At 40.6% G+C, this 22,881-nt stretch overlaps 1 protein-coding gene and 1 long non-coding RNA gene across 2 annotated transcripts in view; both read right to left on the bottom strand.

Moving 5' to 3' along the window:
* The window catches only part of CSMD1 (CUB and Sushi multiple domains 1), a 1,813,702-nt gene that overhangs the window by 451,200 nt on the left and 1,339,621 nt on the right, over positions 1-22,881 (bottom strand). The window lies entirely within an intron of this gene.
* On the bottom strand, positions 10,838-21,478 carry LOC116746865. Its single transcript, XR_004347902.1, has 3 exons — positions 21,311-21,478; positions 21,101-21,103; positions 10,838-10,884 (listed from the first exon to the last, which is right to left on the bottom strand). It is a non-coding gene; the product is annotated as an uncharacterized LOC116746865 (long non-coding RNA).

The following is a 22,881-nucleotide window of genomic DNA, read 5'->3' as shown; positions in this document are numbered from 1 at the left end:
CAGGGGAAACGGGTTCGTGCCCCGGTCCGGGAAGATCCCACATGCCGTGGAGCGGCTGGGCCCGTGAGCCATGGCCGCTGAGCCTGCGCATCCGGAGCCTGTGCTCCGCAACGGGAGAGGCCACAACAGTGAGAGGCCCGGATACCGCAAAAGAAAAAAGAAAAAAAAAAGTCTTTCACATGGCTAAGCCCTCTAGTGGAAGGAAAATCTGATTTGCTGCACAAACATTCAAACCAAGTGCTGAATTCTGAACTATCTATTGTGAAATGTGATATACACAGATGCATTTTAAATAACCAGGTTTTTCTATACTGTTGAGGTGTTCTGTCAAAGCTGGGTGACAAAATGCTCCTCTCCTAATTTTCACAAGAGAATAGCGAGAGACCATAAAATTTCTGAGAGCAGGGCAGGTAGAACTCATGCGAACAGAAGATTGTTATGGACATAAGAGCAGACATGCCTATTTTTACAACACCCTCTCCAGCCTCTGAGGCTTGGGGAACAGGCATTTCCTAAGGGACTTTATGGGCCAGTCTTCCTTACAATCTCCATTCCATTCCCATAAAATATATCAGAGAGTGATGTTCAGTAAACTATAAAACATATCATTTGAGTTTCAAAATACATGTTTATATCAATTGACTATTTAAATATCTTCTAGGGCAGGGTAGCTGCACCTGAGACAAATAGATCCTTGCAGCTGGGAAACTTGAGGGACTGAAATAGTAGATGTAAACCTTCTTCCCCCTAAACTGATATAGTTGATAGAAAACACCTGGATAAAATTATTTCTGGAAATAGTTCTCTGTTTAAATATAAGGATGCTGCCTAATTAAAGTTTTAATACTATTTGTGTATTATAAATGTGCATTTGATTTGCATTTATCTACAAAAATATAATAAATAATATAAGCCTTAGATAACTGCATGTCAGGGAAAAGTATGGCAATTAATGTACAGTCATACTGACCTGTCTTCAGGCATCTCAAGTATTATCACTCCTGAAAGAACTGATGGATAATGCTCACTTTAATAAAAGCTGTAACCCAGACACTTTCAGTAGGATGTAATACTGACTTCTTTGAGTACTAGACTTACTATTTCACTAAAATATTAAATTGTGTGGTTAAGGTAATACATATAGTATTGATTCAGGTTTACTCATTTGAACTAGACTACTTGTGCCAAGAGCAGTAATGTGTTACTCAACATTGTAAATAAACTATACCCCAATAAAAGTTTAACTTTTTTTTAATTTAAAAAAGAGTTGTGTTACTAAAATGCAAAATGGCACTAGTTCCTATTTCAAGGCAAGTTCTTTTTCATAGTCTTTGACGCTAATTATAAGAATGCAAAATAAAGAGTTTTCAAGTTGCATGTGACCTACACACTTAAAAGACCATCCAATTGTACCAAACTAATTCAAGAAAAAATAGTTCACTCTTAAAGTAATTGCATCTTTACAACGAAGGGGAAGAAAACAGTAACTGAAGAATACAGCAGGAATTCTTATAAAATACGATAATAAATTGGGGTTAGGAGAAGAAATAGAGGACATGTGATCCAGACTCAAATTGTACAATGGAGGACTTTGAAGCTTAGATAATGTAACAGTATTTTCCAAAACTTTTTGAAGTAATGGCAGGACCAGGACAAGAACACGCATCTTTCTGAATCTTTGTTCATGAGCTGTCAAAGTGCAGTGCTTGTGTTGGGGAAAAACACCAATTCCTCAGAGGCATTCACTGACACATTTGTGTTTATAAACACATCTTGGAAAACTGTGTTGTGGTTGTTTCACCCACATAAAATTGAAATTAATCCTGCACAATGCATGTATGTATTTTCTTTCCCTTTCTAAGCAATCCTGTCCTTGGATTTTCCCATTTTCAGTGTCTGCTCCTGTGAGCAGTAAATCAGTTGTAGTAGATGGAGGAGCAGGGATTATTGCTTGTGAAAAATCTCCCTCTGGTCAGAGAAATAACATTTGCAAATATGTTCATGATAAATTTGCACACCTAATAATGACACGTCCTATATATTTTTTGTTTGTTTTACCATAACATTTTAACTTTAACAGTGACAATAACAAGAATGGGACACAATCACACAGTTTGAATGTTCAACTCCAAAACGAATGATTTTCATAGTCAATCTTGCTAAATATTTGTCAATTTTGCTGATCTTTTTTCCCCACTGATTTTCTCTATTGTTTTCTGCTATCTACTTTATCTCTCTCTAATATATATTAATCACTTCCTTCTGTTGTTAGCTTTGGATTTAGTTGGTTCTTATTTTTTCTAGTTCCTTAAGGTATAAAGTTAGGTTGTTGATTTGAGATCTTCTTAAAGATTGTTGACAGCTATACATTTCCCTCTTAGCACTGCTTTTGCTGCATCCTGTAAGTTTAGATGTGTTGTATTTTTATTTTCAGTTACCTCAAGATATTTTCTAGCTTTCCTTGTGATTTCTCCTTTGACACACTGATTATTTAAGCCACATATTCATGATTTTTTAATGTTTTTCTTCTGCTACTGATTTCTAGTTTCATTCCATTGTGATTGGAAAAGATACTTTTTATGATTTCAAACTTTTAAAATTCATTAAGACTTGTTTTGTGGCCTAAAACATGGTCTATCCTGGAGAATGTTTCACATGCCCTTGAGACAGAAAAAGTGTAGTTTGCTCTTGTTGGGTGGACTGCAAAACAAATGGTTTTCAAAAGATATTTTGGGAAGAAGACTGACAAGCAATTGCCTTGAATATGTTTCTGTGTTGCATTAGATCAATGTCCCAGCGATTTACAGTATATTACTGTGAAAATAGTCAGCAGTTATAATTATAAAAAATAATATTCTATTATTCTAAAAAATTTATTTATAGCACAACAGTGATATATACATATATATACACACAATAATAATGATAAAGACTGCAAACTTCTGGACACATGATTAATACCTGACTAATATTTGAAATTGTTAAACACAGTGCCTTATATAAAGGGTGTATTTATGTAATCAATGATAATCGTTTCCAAATATAATAGCATAATGTAGCAGGTATATTTTAAAAGTAGTTTCATGTATCAGATCCAGATGTCTTCAGTCTGATATTTCCTTAATGATCCAAAGACATATTTTAGTAATATTTCTATACTGGAGGTTAGCATGCTGCTGCCGAAGATGCGTCTCAAGCAAGCACTGCTCCCAGCAGGCTTCCCTGAGCCCCCCATGTGTATGGTGCAATCTCCCCACAGCCTCCCAGAGTCCCATGAACTTTGTTCTAACATGACGCTTATTATTACATCACCTGGTAATTTTCCATCAACGTGTCAGCCTCCCCCAACTAAGCTCAAAGCCACTTGAGATGTTTATTTCCCTTACCCATCATACAACCTGGGAAATATCAGAAGTTCAGTTTCTTTCATGAGTCTTTATATACTTAGAGATACCAGACAGAAGATACCTCCCATCCACATCTTCCAGATTTATCAAGAGAGCTCTTCACCTGCTAAGAGCACCTTCGGTTCACCAAGAGCAAGAACAGCTCTCAGACGAGAGTGCAAATGAAATGTTTTGGTTTTGCAACATTTATATTTCAAACTCATATTTGCCAAGAAAAGCTATTCTATGGGTCAATATCATGGTTTCCAGTTCTCAGTTTCAACTTCCCCTCAAATAATTATTTTAGAATTGTAGGATATTAGAGCTCAAATCCCTCCTCTCACTCACACACATTCTCAAATAATAAGCACCCTTAAAGGGATCACATCCCCTCTGGACGTTTCATCACCTAGTTGCCCCCATGACGCTACAGTGTTTCCTACATGATCCAGAAGCTCTGCATTCAGTGATCTAACATGTTAATTCATCTTTTCTTGTCAATTCATTCATTTCCTTCATTTTTAACTTGAAATTAAATTACAAGAGGACCTGTTTTCAATCCTTAGTTCTCTTTAAATATTTTGCTTTACACCTTCAGTGTAGCTCTCTTTGATTCTCTCCTGCTCTGCTTTGTACAAACTGTCTACCGCACACTGAAGGGTAGCATTAATAACATCCTCTCTAAGGCTCAGGAATAAATAGATATTTTTGGCTTTGTCAATTAGAAGAAAACCTTTTCAAAAATCAGTATACTATCAATTACTTTCTGTGATTGATATAAAGAGTTTTCTGCTGGATGTCAGATGGTTCCTGGGGATGCAGGTTTCATAGCCCAGAGACTTTAGGAGATGCTTGTGTAGATGACCTTCCAACCCTGACAGTTTCCAGAGCCTCTCATAAACCAGGAAATGAGCATCCAAGGTGAGAGCACGCAGACTCGCTTTTTGAAGCTGAATTTACTTTATTTCCTTTCTATGAATGCCTCACAAGAAGGTTTCTGTGGGTCACACTTTAAGTAATGTTGCTCTGTTCCCTGAATTTATTCATTGACTATCTGGAAGCTACCTGCTACAAATTATTTACTCTAGAACTTAAATAAAAAACAGCCAGGGTCACTGTGAGAAGACTGTGACAAAGGTACTGAAATGGCTATTCAAACTTTGGATGTTCTGTGGGTCTTCTATATACCATGCCAAGTCACTATAGAAAGAAACTGAGTCTGGAGGACAAAAATAATAAAAGTGTATATCAGATGGTGACCTCACTGCTTTTCTTGTAAATCTAAATAAACTTGGTTTGGATCTTCAATTATATAGTCTATAGCGGTTCAAATCTTCCATAATTTAAAAAAAATTGTAAGGGTGGAACTCCTCATGGTCTCCTCTGTCTCCAGGTTTTGCATCTGTGTAGGTGGTCTTCAGTTGTGTTGTACACAGAATTCTGATGCTCCTAAGGTTCATGCCCCCTGTGACCCTTATACAGCCTATATAATCTTCTCTACCTGAGTCTGATCAGGATCTGTGAGCATTCAGATTACTCTACAAGGCAAAGTTGACATCCTTTGATTACCCTATGATATACAATTCCATCGCAGCCACTTGGAGAGGGATTCTCTTCTGGCTTTGAAGGAGTAGGCTGCCATATTACGAGAGGGCCACCTGGCTAGGACCTGAAGGTGCCCCCACATAGCTGAGAGTGACCGCAGGCCAAGAGTCAGCAAGAAAATGTGGACCTCAGTCCTACAAACGCAAGGAGCTGATTTTTTTCCAACAACCTCAACGAGTCCCCAAGAGAGCACCAAGCTCCCAGTGAGAGCGTGGCTTGGCCATCACCTTAATTTCAGAGTTGAGAGACTCTGGGCAGAGAGCCCAGCCTCCCCAAGTCAGACTTCTGATCTACAGAAGTTGAGCTGATAGACAGCGGTGTTATAATGCCAAGTGTGCACTAACTTGTTAGATAGCAATAGAAAATGAACGCTGGCCATACACTAATTTGGGTGGGAATTTCCCTCTCAGTTTTTGCAAAACAAACTCCTTCAACACACACAGTGTAACTTACCTGGAGATTTTAAGGACCTTTGGGACGACCCTTGTACCCTCCTCCCCACCTCCTCACCTACCTCTCTCTACAAGCCCCTTGACGGAAGCCACCAAAATGCTCTTTCTTTCTTGAAGGCAGATCAGTGTCTCTCCCTTTGCTGGAATTTTGGAGACATCCTGCACATAGGGCTTCAGTTTCTAACTTAAATTGCTCGAAGAAGTATTCTTCCAAATACAGGGCTCCTCCCCCAAAGTATCCTAGTAGATCGATTTTTCCAATGTAAAATTCATAGCAATAGTAGTAACAGAAATATCAGCATGACCTCCTACTATGTGCCACGGGCTGTGCTCTGTGGTTTGCATATTATTTTCAATTCTTACAATTGCCCTATAAAGTAGAACTCATTATTAACATCCTTCTTTCTGAAATCAAAGAGAGGTGAGGGGAATCCAGACCATCAGAGGTAGAAAGTAACTGCATCTAGGATTTGAACTCAGGCTTGTCCAGCTATAAAGCTCCAGATATTAATCCGACTGCACATCCTCTCATGAGATGGGTGTTTGTTAATGGAGCAAAGATCAGTTGGCAGAAGGACATTTTGGTTTCAGTGTCTTTACCCCTCTCGGGGGACCCAGCAATGGGCTTGATCCAGACAATAGAGACAGGAATTCATGGCGGTGGGATTGTGTGCAACAGCCAGTTTTATAATCCAGTGCAATGGCTTTAGAATAAGTTAATGTAGGTTTGAATCCCACAACCCTTTCTTAGAGTGTGTGAGATCCTGGCAAACTTACTCTCTCTCCTTCTCATTGTGCCTATGTGTAAAAGGGAATTATTAGAGTTTGTGAGGATTCCTGTGAGAGATAAATGAGATAATTTATATATATAAATGGTCTGCCATGTCATGAACATTCAATGAATGTTAGATATTAGTATTGCTGTTGTCATTGTTATATAAAGCTCTGATGTCGAGAGCCTGAAGCCATACTTAAATAACAAAGCTCATGACTTCCAGCAGACACACACAGAGAACCAGGGAAAGGCAGGTATGCTTCCCATACTTGGAAGCATCAATGTAAACCTTAAATGAATTGAGTTAATCAGTCCGTGTGTATGATGTATACCCGTTCTTAAGTTTTCCCATTAGTTTCTTTGAGACGTATTTCAAATGGCAGCTTCTGGTTTTAATTAATATAAACACATAAGGGAGGCTGTTGAAATTCCATCACTGTTGAGTCTGCCATGTGTAACTGGAAGAGTGAGTGGGCTTAGAGTCAGAAGACATGTCATCTGTGGGCTGAGTGACACTGAGCAAAGGTTTCCTCTTTGATTACTGGGGGTTACGTGATTTCCCCAATGGGATAAGCATCAAAGTCAGGACGAGCCTGGTTCATAGTAGAAACTCAATAAATGGTGGTTATAATCTTCACAAGCCTAGTGCAAATAAAAACTATAAATCAGAAGTGTGAACTGTCACCACCATCTAGTGGTCAGACATGTTGTCACTAAGTAGGAGAAAGGAAATCTTCACCCTCAGAGCAGTTTCTCATCCCATCTTACATGTGAGACTTGAGCCCCGATGTCCCAAGGCGTCCACCGTATTAACGGATCAGCTGCCCTCTTCAGCATCTAGAACGGTACTAGTTATGTGCCATCCATGGGGGAGGCGAGGGATAGTCATCCAGGTCATCTTGAGTGTTTTGTGGTTCAGACCAGAAACCCACGTGGAAAAAACGAAAGTCTGATTTAGCCCTGGTCAGGATTTACTGAGAAGCTTTGCAATGCCGTACTGTGGAACAGTGAGTCAAGTCCTTTCCTTCTTATGTGACTAATCTTCCCATCACACCTGTGTGAGATTTTATTGTTCCTCCATGCTTGTTTTACACAACATCAGGTGTCAGGTAATGATACCGTTTATGACACCCACTGCATTCCAGAAATTGACCTTGCGTGGTATGCTAGCTAACAGAAACGTAGATAAAAATATTTTAAATTATTTCCTCAGGAATTTGAGGCAATGGTTCATAAACGTGTGGAAAAGCCCCTACTTACTAATCTTTTTTTAAAAAATGAACATCTTCAGGCTTTCCTGGTGGCGCAGTGGTTGAGAGTCCCGCCTGCCGATGCGGGGGACATGGGTTCATGCCCCGGTCTGGGAGGGTCCCGCATGCCGCGGAGCGGCTGGGCCCATGAGCCATGGCCGCTGAGCCTGCACATCCGGAGCCTGTGCTCCACAACGGGAGAGGCCACAACAGTGAGAGGCCCGCGTACCGCAAAATAAAAGAACATCTTCTTGTTGTTTTAGATAGTTGTGCCATGGTGATAATGTAATGATGGGAATTGCATTTCCTTTAATGACATCCATGGAACAACTTTTGTTTCAGGCAGATTCCAGATTGATTTGCACTACTTTATATTTGCAAGTTATATATCACTTCACACATTATAAAAATGTTTTAACTATTCCAAAGTAGCTGGAAATTTAGGACGAGACATAAAGAACATTTAAACAATTTAAGATGTCTCCTCCCTTACCACTTGGCTCAAACTTGGTCAGATGTTATAGATTCAATAAATACTTTCTAGTTAATGCATCAGCTTCCTCTACCATATTTCATCATTGACGTTCCTTTTGTTTTTCTTGGATATGGAATAATGAGTACGTCTTCTGTTAAAGCTGTTTATTCACTAAGGGTAATGATGTAGTCTGACATTTATTGTATCCTTGTAAGAAAAACAGAATTGAACGCCCATATAAGATACTGTGCTCAGCACTTTTTAATGCTACGCGTGCAAAAGCCGTGTCCATATGGCCCGATCCTACCTGCACAGTCTTAAAAGCAGAGTGTTTCAGGTTTCTAAAAGAACACCTGAAAATGAGGATTACACATGAATTCCTAGATTTACAACTTCCTTGAAAAGTTAGGAGATGGGTTAGCCAGAGCCATCACTGCATTCCCACAGGGCAGCCACCAGCTGGACCCGAGCAGCAAGGGCTCACCTGAGAAGGCACCTGCACTCAAGTTCACCCCAGTCCCCATCACCCAGCAGAGGTCCACAGCTCCATCTGTACATTGTTAGCCTGGCTCTGTCCCCTCTATCAACGTGGAAATCCTGCCAACTTTGATTGCTCTCTCCCTCACACCCACATCCAGCTCCTCAGCAGTCCTGCCAGCTCTTATGCTGGTCACAAGGCCTCTGCACGAATCCACCTGCACTAAGAACCTGTCTGCCCCTCCCCTGGAGTAAAACAGTCTTCCTCTTGTCCTCCCTCCCTCCATTCTTGTCTCACCCACACTCGGTTCTGCACATAACAGCCAGAGAAATCTGTGTAAGGCTCCTATCTAATCAGAGTACACCCGTTCTAAAATTAATACAGCAGCTTCCCTTTGCAATTAGGATAAAGCACAAACCCCTTAGCCCAAAGGCCAACAGAGCTGCCCCTTCCTCCATCACTCCTGCCCCAACCCATCATCCTACACCTTGGACAACAACGTCCATTTTTCCTTCCCCCTAACATTCCCAGCTCTGCTGGCCACAGGGCCTTTGTACTTACTTTGTCTCTGCCTGCCCCCACCTCCGCTAGGCTGCCCTGTGTATGTAATGGCCCTTCCCCTCACTTTATCCTAGAGAGCCTCCTTGACTAACTTAGATGGAGTTGGCTCCCTCCCCCAGGGCTTTTCTCTGTCCCAGGTTTTATCTCCTTGCCAAAATGTATTTGTTATTTGTTTCCAGGTTTATGACTTCCTCCACTGGATTATAAGTTATGATGACAGTGCATATGTATATTTTGTGTATGTCCAAATCTTTATTTCCTAAAACAGTGCAGGGCATATAGCAGGAGTGCTAGACACATCCTTATATGGATGACACCCGCAAAGATTCTCATTTGGACACACCCATGAAAGCATGACCTGAGGTGATGGAACTTGGTCAGGACTTGAATTCAAACACAGCTCTGCCTAACTCCAAATCTCCAAAGCGGCTCTTTTTACCATCGGGTGATCTTGATGCACACTTATACCACCAGATAAAGTGTGGGACTGTGACAGTTAAAACTAAAAATATGTTAACACTCTGAAAGGAAGAAACTCTGGCCATTTCTTTAATACAAATGAAAATAAAAGCAGAGAAAACACCTTTAGAAAATGGTGGAAAACGGAAGGTATGTTGAATGAACTTGGACATCCAGTGGATAATTTTCCTCAAACAAATGGACTTAGAAAATGACCTCCTATAATTCAGATACAGTCCCATCATGCATAGACGGCAGCTTCTGTTTCTCATAAATTGTTCCTAGAATCAACCTTCTAAACCTTTCTTATACATGCCTCTAAGATGAAACAGTGTTTGTACCCTGGTGAGTGCAGTTCTGTGCTACATGGTGTTTCCTCCTAACTGGATTTGTCTCTGGTTAGACTTGTTTGCGAACTTGTTTGCCGCATTCAGAGTTTTCACACTTGGAAATTAAGCCAAACTAAACTAAATTAAACAAGGACCGTTTAACCTTGGAAAAAATGCCTTACTCCAATGCTTTGGGCTTATTAAACTCTGAATTTTAACCAACATCTCGCGACTTAACTTCTATACAAAGCAATGTTCTCATTTGGCAACACAGCAAAGGGAGTTAATTAAATTAGGTGCTAACAGTTTTTGTTATAAATAACTAGAGGTTTTGCACCACACTGGTGCCAGATACTGAATGGTGCCACATCCTTAAAAAATAAAGGCTTTATTTTCACATATAGCTTAATACCATTTTTTAAAGTTGAAATTTATTCCTAATCACCTACTTCTGCATATAGGCACACATACTATTCATTTTACTTTGCCACACATCCTACAAAAAATCAGCACATATTCTTTTATTTCCTATGGAAATTCCTTTAAAGTTGTGCTATTAGGAAACATTTCAATCCTAAGGGTTCTAATTGACCTTGACATTGATACTCAGACCTTATTAATCAACTAATACTTCTCAGATACTGTCCTAAGTTTCTTATTTAAAAATTGTTTTTCTCCAGCTTTATTGAAGTACAATTGGTACAAAAACTGCACATAATTAATTTAGATGATTTAGTGACTTTGGTTATAGGTATATACTGGTGTTATCATCACCAGTATCATCACATAATCAAGGTAATAAACATATCCTTCACCTCCAAAAGTTTTCTCATGTCCCCTCTTTTTGGTAGTAAGAACACAACATGAGATATACCTCCTTAACACATTTTGTTTTGTTTTGTTGTTTTTTGTTTGTTTGTTTTGCGCTACGCAGGCCTCTCACTGTTGTGGCCTCTCCCGTTGCGGAGCACAAGCTCCGGACGCACAGGCTCAGCGGCCATGGCTCACGGGCCCAGCCGTTCCACAGCATGTGGGATCTTCCTGGACCGGGGCACGAACCCGTGTCCCCTGCATCGGCAGGCGGACTCTCAACCACTGCGCCACCAGGGAAGCCCTGTTTTGTTTTTTAAATGCCCTATACCCTATTGGTAACGAGAGGCATAATGTCATCCAACAGTTCTCTGAAACTTACTCATCTTGGAGAACCGTAACCCATTGAACAAGAATTCCCTAAACCATTGTAACAACCAAAGATACAGTCTACTTCTGTACCTTTGACTATTTCAGAATCCTCATGTTACAGGAATCATGCATTATTCACAACAGCCAAGATGTGGAAGCAACCTGAAGGTCCACTGACAGACAATGGATAAAGAAAACATGGTCCAGCCGTACAATGGAATATCATTCCACCTAAAAGGAGAAGGAAATCCTGCCACCTGTGACAACACAGATAGACCTGAAAGACACTGTGCTAAGTGAAATAAGTGAGCATAAGTTCCTTATTATTTTGTTTCCTTTTTCCCCCTCACAACTCTGAAGATCAGTATCCAATCATGATTTCATTCCACAAATACTTTCGAGCATCTGCTATATTCCAGGTACGGTCCAAGGATGGCTCTACAACAGTGAATAGAACAGACACAGTCCCTGCCCTTCTAGTGCAGGGACAGAGGCAGTAAACAACCCAGTGACTATGTGTATGTCCGTGGTGGCAGGGTCCAGGGAGGAACACTGATTGGGGTAATGGGTGTGCCTGCTGTGAGCAGGCTTTGCTGCATGGAGATCTGCAGGGCATGGCCAGCAAGCCTGCACACGTCTAAGAGGAGATCATTTCAGACAGAGAGAAGGGCAAAGGCAGAAGCCGCTGCTTGATGTGCTTGAGGAACGTGGAGGCAAGCGGTGAGCGGGAGCAGAGCGTGAGGTGGGAGCAGCGTGGAGTGAGGTCGAGGAGAGGTAGGGGCGTCCGTGCAAGGGCCTGGGGACCATCATTAGGACGTCTGCTTTTGCATGGAGCGAGATGACAAGCCACTGGAGCGTCTGAGCAGAGTGATACAAACTGACTTCTAAAAGAATCACTGTAGTTTCTGTGTGGGGAACAGAATGAACAAGGGCAAGAACAGAGGTATGGAAATCAGGCAGGAGAGAATTTCAGTAACCCAGGCGAAGCAAGACATGTGGCTGCTGAGACCTTTCTTACAATTAACAGCGGAGATGGTGGAGTGTTGGGTATTGGATATGATGGGCAGAGGTTTTATACACACACACACACACACACACACACACACACACACACACACACATATATTTCAAATACTGAGATGTTTATTGCATTTTAAAGTAGCCACAATCTAAAATATCCTGTTCAAATTCTTCCAGAATTCCTGTGCAGCACACAACATCAAATACTGAAATAGTGTTCTCACAGTATTACACTTGAAAATACCACTTAGGAACACTATTTTAGGAAATAGAGGGTTTAAGGCATGACATTCATTTGGAATCATATATATATCCAGGTTTGCTGATGAATGTTTAAAATGATTCTGGAGGGCCTTCCCTGGTGGAGCAGTGGTTAAGAATCCGCCTGCCAATGCAGGGGACATGGGTTTGAGCTCTGGTCCGGGCAGATCCCACATGCTGCAGAGCAGCTAAGCCCGTGCGCCTCACCTACTGAGCCTGCGCTCTAGAGCCCGTGAGCCACAACAAGGAGATGCCACCACAACGAGAAACCCATGCACCGCAAGGAAGAACAGCCCCCACTTGCCGCAACTAGAGAAAGCCCACGCACAGCAACAAAGACCCAATGCAGCCAAAAATAAATAAATAAAAAACAGTAATTATTTTTTAAAAAATGACTCGAAAGTATTTTATCCTAAGCAGCTGAAAGAAGCAATTGCCATTTTCTAAGAGGAAGATGGTGGGAACAATTTTTGGAGAGAAAATCCAGAGTTTTGTTTTGGTACATGTTATGTTTGCGATGTCTACTGTACATGTAAATGGAGAGGGAGACAATTATATATATGTATCTGGGGTTCAGAGGAGAAATCTGACTAGAGAGAGACTTGGAAGAGGTCAACATGCCAATTATAGTATGTCAAGTACGGGGATAGAGTGAGTAGAGATGGAGGGAGGAGAGGACCAAAAGGATGCTGAGAACAATGACAGTTACAGGTGAGGGACACCAAGTGGCATCAGAGAGGGACGGTGGAGGCAGGAAGAGTAAGACAGGAGAACCTGGGTCCAGGTGGGCAGTGAAGGAAGTGTTCCCGAGCGGAGGGTCCAGCGTGGACAGCAGGTCAGGGAGGAGGAGGACTGAGAACTGGCCATCAGCCCTGACAGCCGGGCGGCCACTGCAGACCTACCTGCAGCTCTCTGGTCCGGTGGGAGGGGCAAGAGTTTGGCTGGGCTGGGCTCCAGGGAGACCAGGAGAGGGTCCTGAGACAGGGAATACAGCCAAACTTTAGAAGAGATGTTTTTCCTAAAGAGGAACAATTTTAAGAAGGGGATATGTAGAAATGTACTAGTCCAAGATGCCCCAGGACTCTCGTCAGTAAAGTGTAAATAGGGATAGTTCTGTAAATCAATACTAGAAGTTTAATCTGAAAGTAATTAAAATATATTACTTCTCTGTTCCCTCATATGTCACCTTGATCCTTCCTTATTTCTTTGCTTTTCCTCCCTCAGGGAAATTTATCAGGGTAGTATAAAGCTAATATTAAAATATATTATTCTATGAAAATGATCTTTGTCTATGACCTTAACACAGGACAAACCCTAGTAGATCTTACCTCTCACTAGTTTCTTACAATCTAGTGCAGTGAATGGCCTCATATCTAGCACATAATAGGAAGTAAAACTATTGTGTGTGTGCATGTATATAGGTGTGTATGTGTATTTATATACATATGTTCTTTTATTTTAAACATGTAGGTGGTTATAATAATTTCCAAGGTTCCATTGTCTCTAGAATTCTATTAAATAAAATAGTAGTCTTCTCCCAGTACTTAATGTATTTTTATATAAGGAAAAATCTGTGAAACCTAAATAGCCATTTCTATAAGAAAGAAAATATCCTCAAGAATTTATAGACTAAAATGAACTAGTCTCACATTTAACAATGTAATATTTAAATTCTTCTGAAAGGTTAGACTACATAGCTATAGTCTTTATTTTTGTAAAACAATTTAACTTATTTAACAATGGAAAGTAATTTAGAATGGAAGACAGATATCATACAAATACTGGTTTAATTTATCACCTCAATAGGTTATAGTCTTACACATTTGGATCAAAAAATTCACTTATTAGGTAAGCTTCTTGTCTGACTAAAATACAGATATTCTCAGATTTTAATGGTTTGCAATCCAATATGTGACTGTAATTGGGCCCTGGAAAGTTGGAATTAATTTTTCATGGACTCAATACTCAATTACGGCTATGGTCCAGGCAAGTCCTCGTAGGTTGCTGTAATTCATACACAACTTACTGGTGTGTACTAGAACCAGACAGTATTCCCTACCGTGCTTTCTGTGGTGTATGCTTGCTTCTCCTGGAAAATATATTCCCCATCTCTAACTGGAAATATCGCAAGAAATTTTAACCCCACTAAGCAAGACAAACTCCTTCCATTCATGCCCTTGCTCACGTATGAGTGAGGGCATTCCCCTCTTTGGGGTGGGCACAGTAGTTCGGGAAATGAAAGTCTGGCGGCGTTCTGAAATCTGTGGCTGGATGTCCCAGATCCAGGAGGAGGAGAAGTTTTACTTTGTGGTCACCAAGATGGTAGAACTGACCCACAAGGAACATGGACTGGGGAGGATGTGAGAAACCTAGAGAATGACTATATTTCAGGGTCTCTAAATCTTTTTTTTTCAGTAAGGCACTCAGGTATACACTGTCGAAGGAATTTCTAAAGACATGATCTCTCTCCCTGACTCCTGCCTGTGACACCTTATTAATTTTAACTCCTGAATAACTCTCAAATCTGTATCTTCCTTTCTATTTTCACTGAATCCATCTGAATGATCAGAGTATCTTGCATGGCACAATTTAATACCTGGGTTTCTTAAACTGGCATCCACAGTGAGCGTGTGACAGAAGATAAATGAGCATTGTGCTTTGACCCTTCCTCAGCACACAGTGCTGATGTTGATGGTGATGGTATGACTGGAAAGCTTGTGAGGAATTTTGTCAGTGGACTGGAAGCACCCGGATCCATGCACAGTAAGACCTTGCTGTTTTGGCTGAATCTTCTCATGTTTTCTGACTCGAGCCTGGGGAGGCTGCTGATACATGGTGAGAGCCACACAGGTATATATTCCCTTCCTCCCTGAAATACCTGCCAGAACTTCCCTTAATGTGTTGCCAAACAGCTCACAAATTAAGTAAACTCTACTTTGCAAATAAATATGAAACAGAATTTTCATTTTAAGGATGGGTTTTTGTTTTTCTTTTTTTTTTTTTGGCTGTGCCACATGGCATGCGGGATCTTAGTTCCCTGACCAGAGATCAAACCCATGCCCCCTGCAGTGGAAGCGCAGAGTCCTAACCACTGGTCCGTCAGGGAAGACCCAAAGAAGGAATTTTTATACTCCATCACCCAACTACCCTTTGCTGATGCTATCAAATGTGGACTGGGTAGGTTTACAAGTAAACAGCACTGTGAAGCTGTTATATTTTCACAATCTGCTCATTTGTGTTTTATATGTTACTACCATTTATGTCATACACACATATCCGATGGCCTGATGTGATGATTTCTAAAGATGAGGTGTGAAATAGAAGAGGAGCTTGCTAACCCCTACAGACAATTCTGAGAAGGTCAGTGATAAAGAACTACCTTCTTTTGTATCAATTCCCTGCACTCAATGCAACATGGGATACAAAAGAATTTTGTCTTTATAATGAAAGCCACTTGTCATCATTTTACACAGGGCATCCAAGCTGTCCTATTCACTGTGCATTGTACATGGAAACAACTTACAAACACAGCACTGACTTCAGCAAACTTGAAGACCCTTAACTGCAAATCACAGCCATTTGACAGGTAATGGTGCTGATTATTTTAAACGGCTACTGGAATCTCAAATAGAGGAACACTTTGGTGGAAAATAAGTCACATTGGTGAAAAGGCTCAGGAAGCAAGTTATTTAATAGCAGAATTTATTGACCAGAGAGGACAAAGTCAAACAGTTGGTGAAACCTTAATAACTCAGCATGAAGAATTACAGTAAGTGCAGAGTGGGATTCCAGGATAAGATGCAGTGGGAGAATTGGGAAGGAGACTTCTCCCAAATGTTAAAATGGTACCTCTGCTTAACACACTGATGGCACAGCACGTGATGCTGAGGAGGACTTCTACAAGAGACTAGAGAAACAGCCTGTCCAACAGGTTACTAGTCAACAGATCTCACTAACAAATGTAAATGGTGGTAAAATTCAAGAACATGTTTTCTGCTGTAACAGGTACTTTAAATAAGCAAAGACCAAGATGTATTTAAAGGTTTGTACTCCTATCCTGAAATAAAAGACGTTAGAGAAACTGTGCTGGCAACTATACAGATGGTGCCCAATTGTTGACCTCATGGGAGGTTTGACTCTTGTTTACAAAAGAAAATCCTCATGTTGTCACAACACATGGTTCACTTACAGGAAGGGACTATTGTGAAAGCTTGGGAGAAATGCTACAAAATGATTAACTGTATAAAATAAAGACAAACTTAAGAATATTTAAGGACTCTGTGGACACCTAGATGAAGAAGATTGTGAAGGGCAGAGAAGAGCTGCAGAAATGAGTGTCTGCAGTGACCCCCATCGCATGAGCCCAGCATTCGACCCTGTCCATACACCACACCGAAAATCCACCACCTGGACCCCATCAGTCTCCACCTCTTTGCTCAGTTTTACTGACTTATTTACTTGTTTGTTTGCTTCGCAAGGCACCTGTCACCACCCAAAATCATGTTACCTCTTTGCCTCTCGTTTCATGTAGAAGTAAGTCCCATGAGGGGCCAAACATGCTCTGTCCTGGGCCCTAGACCGGTCACACACAGACACCCTATGAACACTCATTCTAAATGAGTAAATAAACCAAATCATCAGGCACATGCAGCCCGCATTAGATGCTTCAGTCTCCGCTTCTTTTGTGAAAACTGGAGTATGGCATCTCACGTGACTCCTTCAGATCACACAGGAGGGTGTGTTTCTCAAAGGTCTCCAGCTGCCTATCTGTCAGGACAAAACTCATCTAACTTTAATCACCACTCTCATCATGTTTTCAGAGCTGATGCTGCTTAGGGTAAGTGGTTAAAAACTTAGACTTGGGCTTCCCTGGTGGCGCAGTGGTTGAGAGTCCGCCTGCCGATGCAGGGGACACGGGTTCGTGCCCCGGTCCGGGAAGATCCCACATGCCACAGAGCAGCTGAGCCCGTGAGCCATGGCCGCTGAGCCTGCGCGTCCGGAGCCTGTGCTCCTTAACGGGAGAGGCCACAACAGTGAGAGGCCCGTGTACCGCAAAAAAAAAAAAAAAAAAAAGTGGACTTAACCTCTCTGTGATTCAGTTTTCTTATCTTTGAAAAGGAAATAATAATAGAGCCTGTGGCACATGTTTTAAGAATTTAGTAAAATAATGAACACAGTTTCTTCCAGTTTCTAGAACAAGTTAATTTCTCAGTAAATATTAGCTAATATCTTCCAGCACTTTTTTTCTGTATTGTAGCATCCCCTACCCGCTCCCATCCTTGAGATATTTGGAAATTCCAATAAATGAATAAATTATGAAAGCCAATACACACTGGCTGTTAGTCTTTGGGTAGATGTGGTGGGTAAATGCTTCAGGATGCCGTGAATGAAAGAAGCCAATCTACCCTGTGGGAACTCGGGGGAACAAAAAGATTTTACTGAGTATATGCTTTTTATTATAACCAAGTCTGTTAATATCCTTTACTTCTCTAATCATCACTACTGTATCGGGAGAGCTGTTTTCAGACTTTTTAAGTAAAGATATAGAAGTTTTTCTCGACGACACATTATGCTCCTCATAGCTCAGGACTGATAATAAACCACAGGACGGTATTTTATTATGTGTGATACAGACATGACTGATAAGAAGCACTCAGGGCCGTGTGTCACGGCACTTCTATGCTGAAGTCAGTGACCGGCACAGACAGGACATTCTCTGTAATACGAGTACATTGACGGTGGCCTAGGCCTCCTGGTCATCCCACTCTGCAAATTCCAGACTTGAGATACTGAAGAGTGAGGCTCATCCTTGCTGGACCTGAGGACAGGCTTCCCAAATCCCACAGAGGCAGTGACATGACAAGTCTCAAATGGAAATGATTTATGGCACATGTTTGGACAAAACAGAGATTTCACTGACTTGCATTCTGAATTACTGAATGACATGGCAAAAATCTTAGAGCAATGAGTGACAAAGAACTTCTCTACATGGAGGAACTGAATCCTTCCTAACCTCTAAGAGACAGAGATGTGATTTCCTGTGGCAGGGGAGGGCTATCTGTGGGGAAAACTGTGCTATGATTTGGAAGGAAAGACGGAGGGAATTTCTGGAAACTTAAAAAAGACAGTGACACAGGAAGTTTGAAAAATGACTGAATTATCTATTGTCAATATGGCATAATTTTTTTTAAAAATCAGATCAGCTTACACAACCTGAGTCAGATCACAGCAGAGTAGAGGGAGATGCTTCAGAGCAGGCAGAGGAGAACAGGAAGGGTGCTGCTTAACTGGGATACAGTGTGTGGCTGGGGGTGCAGAAGCAAGTGACAGAACTAGGGAGATGCTTCAAGGCAGAGCTACATGGAGGTTTTCATTCTGTTCTCGAGATGTAACCAGGGTGTACCTCTTGTGATCTACAGCCCAATGTTGCCTGAGGATTCAGCCAATTCTCCCAAAGGGCCCATCTCTGTTGACCGCTGGTGGGGGCAGGGGGAGCTCTGGTGAGGCTGGAAGGCAGAGGCCAGTGCCTCAGATTCAAGTTGTATACCTGACCTCCACCTGGAAAATTCCACATCTGAAGGAACTTACTAAAAGCCTGCTTCACTGAAGACTGTACATAATTGTAGCTCATTTACTCTAATCCTACATCAAGATAAACTTGTTTTACATATACATTAAAAAAATATATATGTATATATACATTTGCTTCTGGAAAATTTTAATTCAAATGTGAGGGTTTTTTTTTCAAATATGTGCCAATCATAATTTAAATTTTCTCTTTATTTTCCATTCATTTAATTATCTATATACACATGCCAGCCATTTTTCTATGAAACAGGTAATAGTTGAGCATTTTAATCATACTGTACCTGTATAGGACTCTGCAAGTCAGTCAAACGTGACACTAAAACTGTTTCTATAAAGCAAATATCTGAATGGATCATGTTCTCCCAATGTTAAATGGGAGAATATTAAAACTGGTGATTTTAATCCAGACTAAAGACAAAGCATGTCAGATGTGAATGTAGCTAACAAAGTTATGCTCTAGGTATTTCAAAATCTGTATTATTCCAAATAGACATTGTACATAAGACTATTTACAATACCCACCAGACACTGGAATGATTCAGAATCATAAGTGTCCTAAATGGATTTTATAAGCATGAAATATCTAATTACGAGCTCTTATTCATCATGTTAGAATTTAGAAGGGATCCTGTGAGATGATATAATTGGTTCAGTCCTCTAGTAAAACGTGTCAAATAAAATGTCTTTTTCTCAACAACAGCAAAACAAATGTTACAAATAGGAAAATTCAAAATCACTCCATTGACTTCAAGGAAGCCACAAAAACAGTGAAGCAGGTGCTGCATATGCCTGCTGTTAATAAAAATAATAATAATTCCATTTCTCCATTGTGAGCACCTTTAAAAGAAAGGTGTGATTTGGTCCACTTCTGCTACCTGGGAGGTTTATTCAGTTTCCAGTACAACTTCTCAGCATGTGACCACAGAGAGACGACCAGAGGGTATAATGGGTGTGGCTCCCTCCCTCCGCACCCCCGTCACCCGCCAGAGGCCCACTCTGCAGTGTAGACAGCCCTCAGCGTGCTTCACACTGCAGTGCAAACCCGTGAAAGCAATTCCCAGGTCAAAACACAGTCTTTCAAAAACACACATCAAAGCATCACTTGGAGGATTGTGAGATGGCAGAACACAGTATCCAGACCTCTCTTTTTAAGTCTGAATATTGGTGGGAACCGCTGGCTAACAGGCATCATCAAAAATACAAAACCTAACAAAATAAAAACCTAACATAACAAAAATACAAGCCTAATGAAAGCAACAAAATATGGAAAAGCCAACTGCTTGCAAAGTATTACCCACAACCAAGCTTAATCGCAACAAATGCACCTTTTGTGTTACATGCAACAGATGTTGCTAAGAGAATAACGTTTTCTTTGTATGGAAACATATTAGTATATTATATTTGGCCATATTTAAGACCTAAATAACATGTAGATTTGTGGGACTGGTGGCTTGGAGATAACTATATCCCTAAGAATTATGGCGCTATTTTCTCCGCGTCCTTAGTGACAGAAAACAACATGCTCCTGGCTATTGTCGTACCTACTTATTAACATCAAATGGTCCTCACTGTATGTCATCCACTATGCAAGAGACTGGAAATTCAAAGATGCTGTAGAAAGAGGCTTGCTTGCAAAAGATGAAAACTCATTTCATTCAAGTCAAGATTCCTAAGATGCACCACTATGCTTTGTGCCATTAAGAAATAAGCAAACAAAATTTAAAAACTCTTAAAAATAAGATACAAAGTTTAATTTTAACTCTGAGCAAGTCATGAACTGGTCACACAAATCTATTACTGTTTGTGGAATTTTTTTCCTCTATTTTGGGAGATTTAACCATTTCTCCTGCCTTCAGTTGAAATGCTTAGAGTATGAAGGTAAGCTATTTCCAATTTAAGATATTGGGTTGGCCAAAAGCTTCGTTTGTTTTTTTCTGTACGATGGCTCTAGTAGCACTTAGTTCTCTTTAACTTCATTCAAAACAATTTTGTTAGATTGTATGTGACAGCTGTCATATCAGCGTGCATTTTAAAAAAAAACATCAAAATTGGTGAATTTTTGTGTAGCATTTTAATATTGAAGATGGAAGAAAAAAAGCAACAGTTTCAGCATATTATGCTTTATTATTCCAAGAAAGGTAAAAATGCAACTGAAACGCAAAAAAAGATTTGTGCCATGTATGGAGAAGATGCTGTGACTGACTGAACGTGTGAAAAGTGGTTTGTGAAGTTTCATACTGGAGATTTCATGCTGGATGACGCTCCGTGGGCAGGTAGACCAGCTGAAGTTGATAGTGATCAAATCAAACAATCAACGTTATACCACACAGGAGATAGCCGACATACTCAAAAGATCCAAATCAAGCTTTGAAGATCATTTGCACAAGCCTGGTTCTGTTAATCGCTTTGATGTTTGGGTTCTACATAAGTTAAGTGAAGAAAACCTTCTTCACTGTATTTCCGCATGTGATTCTCTACTTAAACATAACCAAAACGTTCCATTTTTCAAACAAACTGTGACGGGCAATGAAAAGTGGATACGGTGCAATAACGTGGAATGGAAAAGATCGTGGGGCAAGTGAAATGAACCACCACCACCACACCAAAGGCCAGTCTTCATCCAAAGAAGGTGATGTTGTGTATATGGTGGGATTGGAAGGGAGTTCTATTATGAGCTCCTTCCGGAAAACCAAAGTATTAATTCCAACAAGTACTGCTCCCAGTTAGAGCAACAGAAATCAGGACTCGATGAAGCATCCAGAATTAGTCAACAGAAAATGCATAATCTTCCATCAGGATAACGCAAGATAGCGTGTTTCTGTGATGACCAGGCAAAAACTGTTACAGCTTGGCTGGGAAGTTCTGATTCATCCACTGTATTCACCAGACATTGCACCTTCAGGTTTCCATTTATTTCGGTCTTTACAAAATTCTCTTAATGGAAAAATTTCCATTCCCTGGAAGACTGTAAAAGGCACCTGGAACAGTTCTTTGCTCAAAAAGATAAGAAGTTTTGGGAAGATGGGATTATGAAGCTTCCTGAAAGATGGCAGAAGGTAGTGGAACACAAGGGTGAATACGTTTGTTCAATAAAGTTCTTGGTGAAAATGAAAAATGTGTCTTTTATTTTTACTTGAAAACCAAAGGAAATTTTTCACCAACCTAATCGAAGAAAAAGAAAAAAACACACAGCCTCCTCCACTTTACTTGTGGACACTTTTCCCTTTGTCCTTTAATAGGGTGACATAAAAGCTTTTAGAGTGTGACCTCATTTTTTGCTAAATCAGGATGTGTGTACATTAAAAAACAGAAGACCATATATTAAAACAAAAATATACGTCTGGGTTACGTCTAGGTGGTAAGCATTATACAGAGTTTAACTTTATTTTATAAATATCTAATATCCTCAATATATGATTTCTCCATCCTGTTTCATTGTCATGAGATTCCCGGTCACCAGTTGAATATATTTTACTGAGTTGGGCTGTTGGCTGATTCTCTCCCTCTTCCTTCTGCTGTGGCATCTCCACAGAGAGCAGACCTTAGCTCTCTGTTCATCACTCTTTCCCAATTATCTACAAGAGTGTGTGGCTCACTATGGAGAACGGTATGGAGGTTCCTTAAAATACTAAAAATAGAACTACCATATGACCCAGAAATCCCACTACTGGGCATATACCCTGAGAAAACCATAATTCAAAAAGAGACATGTACCACAATGTTCACTGCAGCACTATTTACAGTAGCCAGGTCATGGAAGCAACCTAAGTGCCCATCGACAGATGAATGGATAAAGAAGATGTGGCACATATATACAATGGAATATTACTCAGCCATAAAAAGGAATGAAATTGAGTTATCTGTAATGAGGTGGATGGACCTAGAGTCTGTCATACAGAGAGCAGTCAGAAAGAGAAAAACAAATACCGTATGCTTACACGGAATCTAGAAAACAAACAAAAAAATGGTTCTGAAGAACCTAGGGCAGGACAGGAATAAAGACGCAGACGTAGAGAATGGACTTGAGGACACAGGGAGGGGGAAGGGTAAGCTGGGACGA

This window comes from Phocoena sinus, chromosome 21, assembly GCF_008692025.1.
Source record: "Phocoena sinus isolate mPhoSin1 chromosome 21, mPhoSin1.pri, whole genome shotgun sequence".
NCBI lineage: Eukaryota > Metazoa > Chordata > Mammalia > Artiodactyla > Phocoenidae > Phocoena > Phocoena sinus.
Note: the sequence above shows the minus strand (reverse complement) of the source record. Positions and strands in the feature narration are given on the sequence as shown.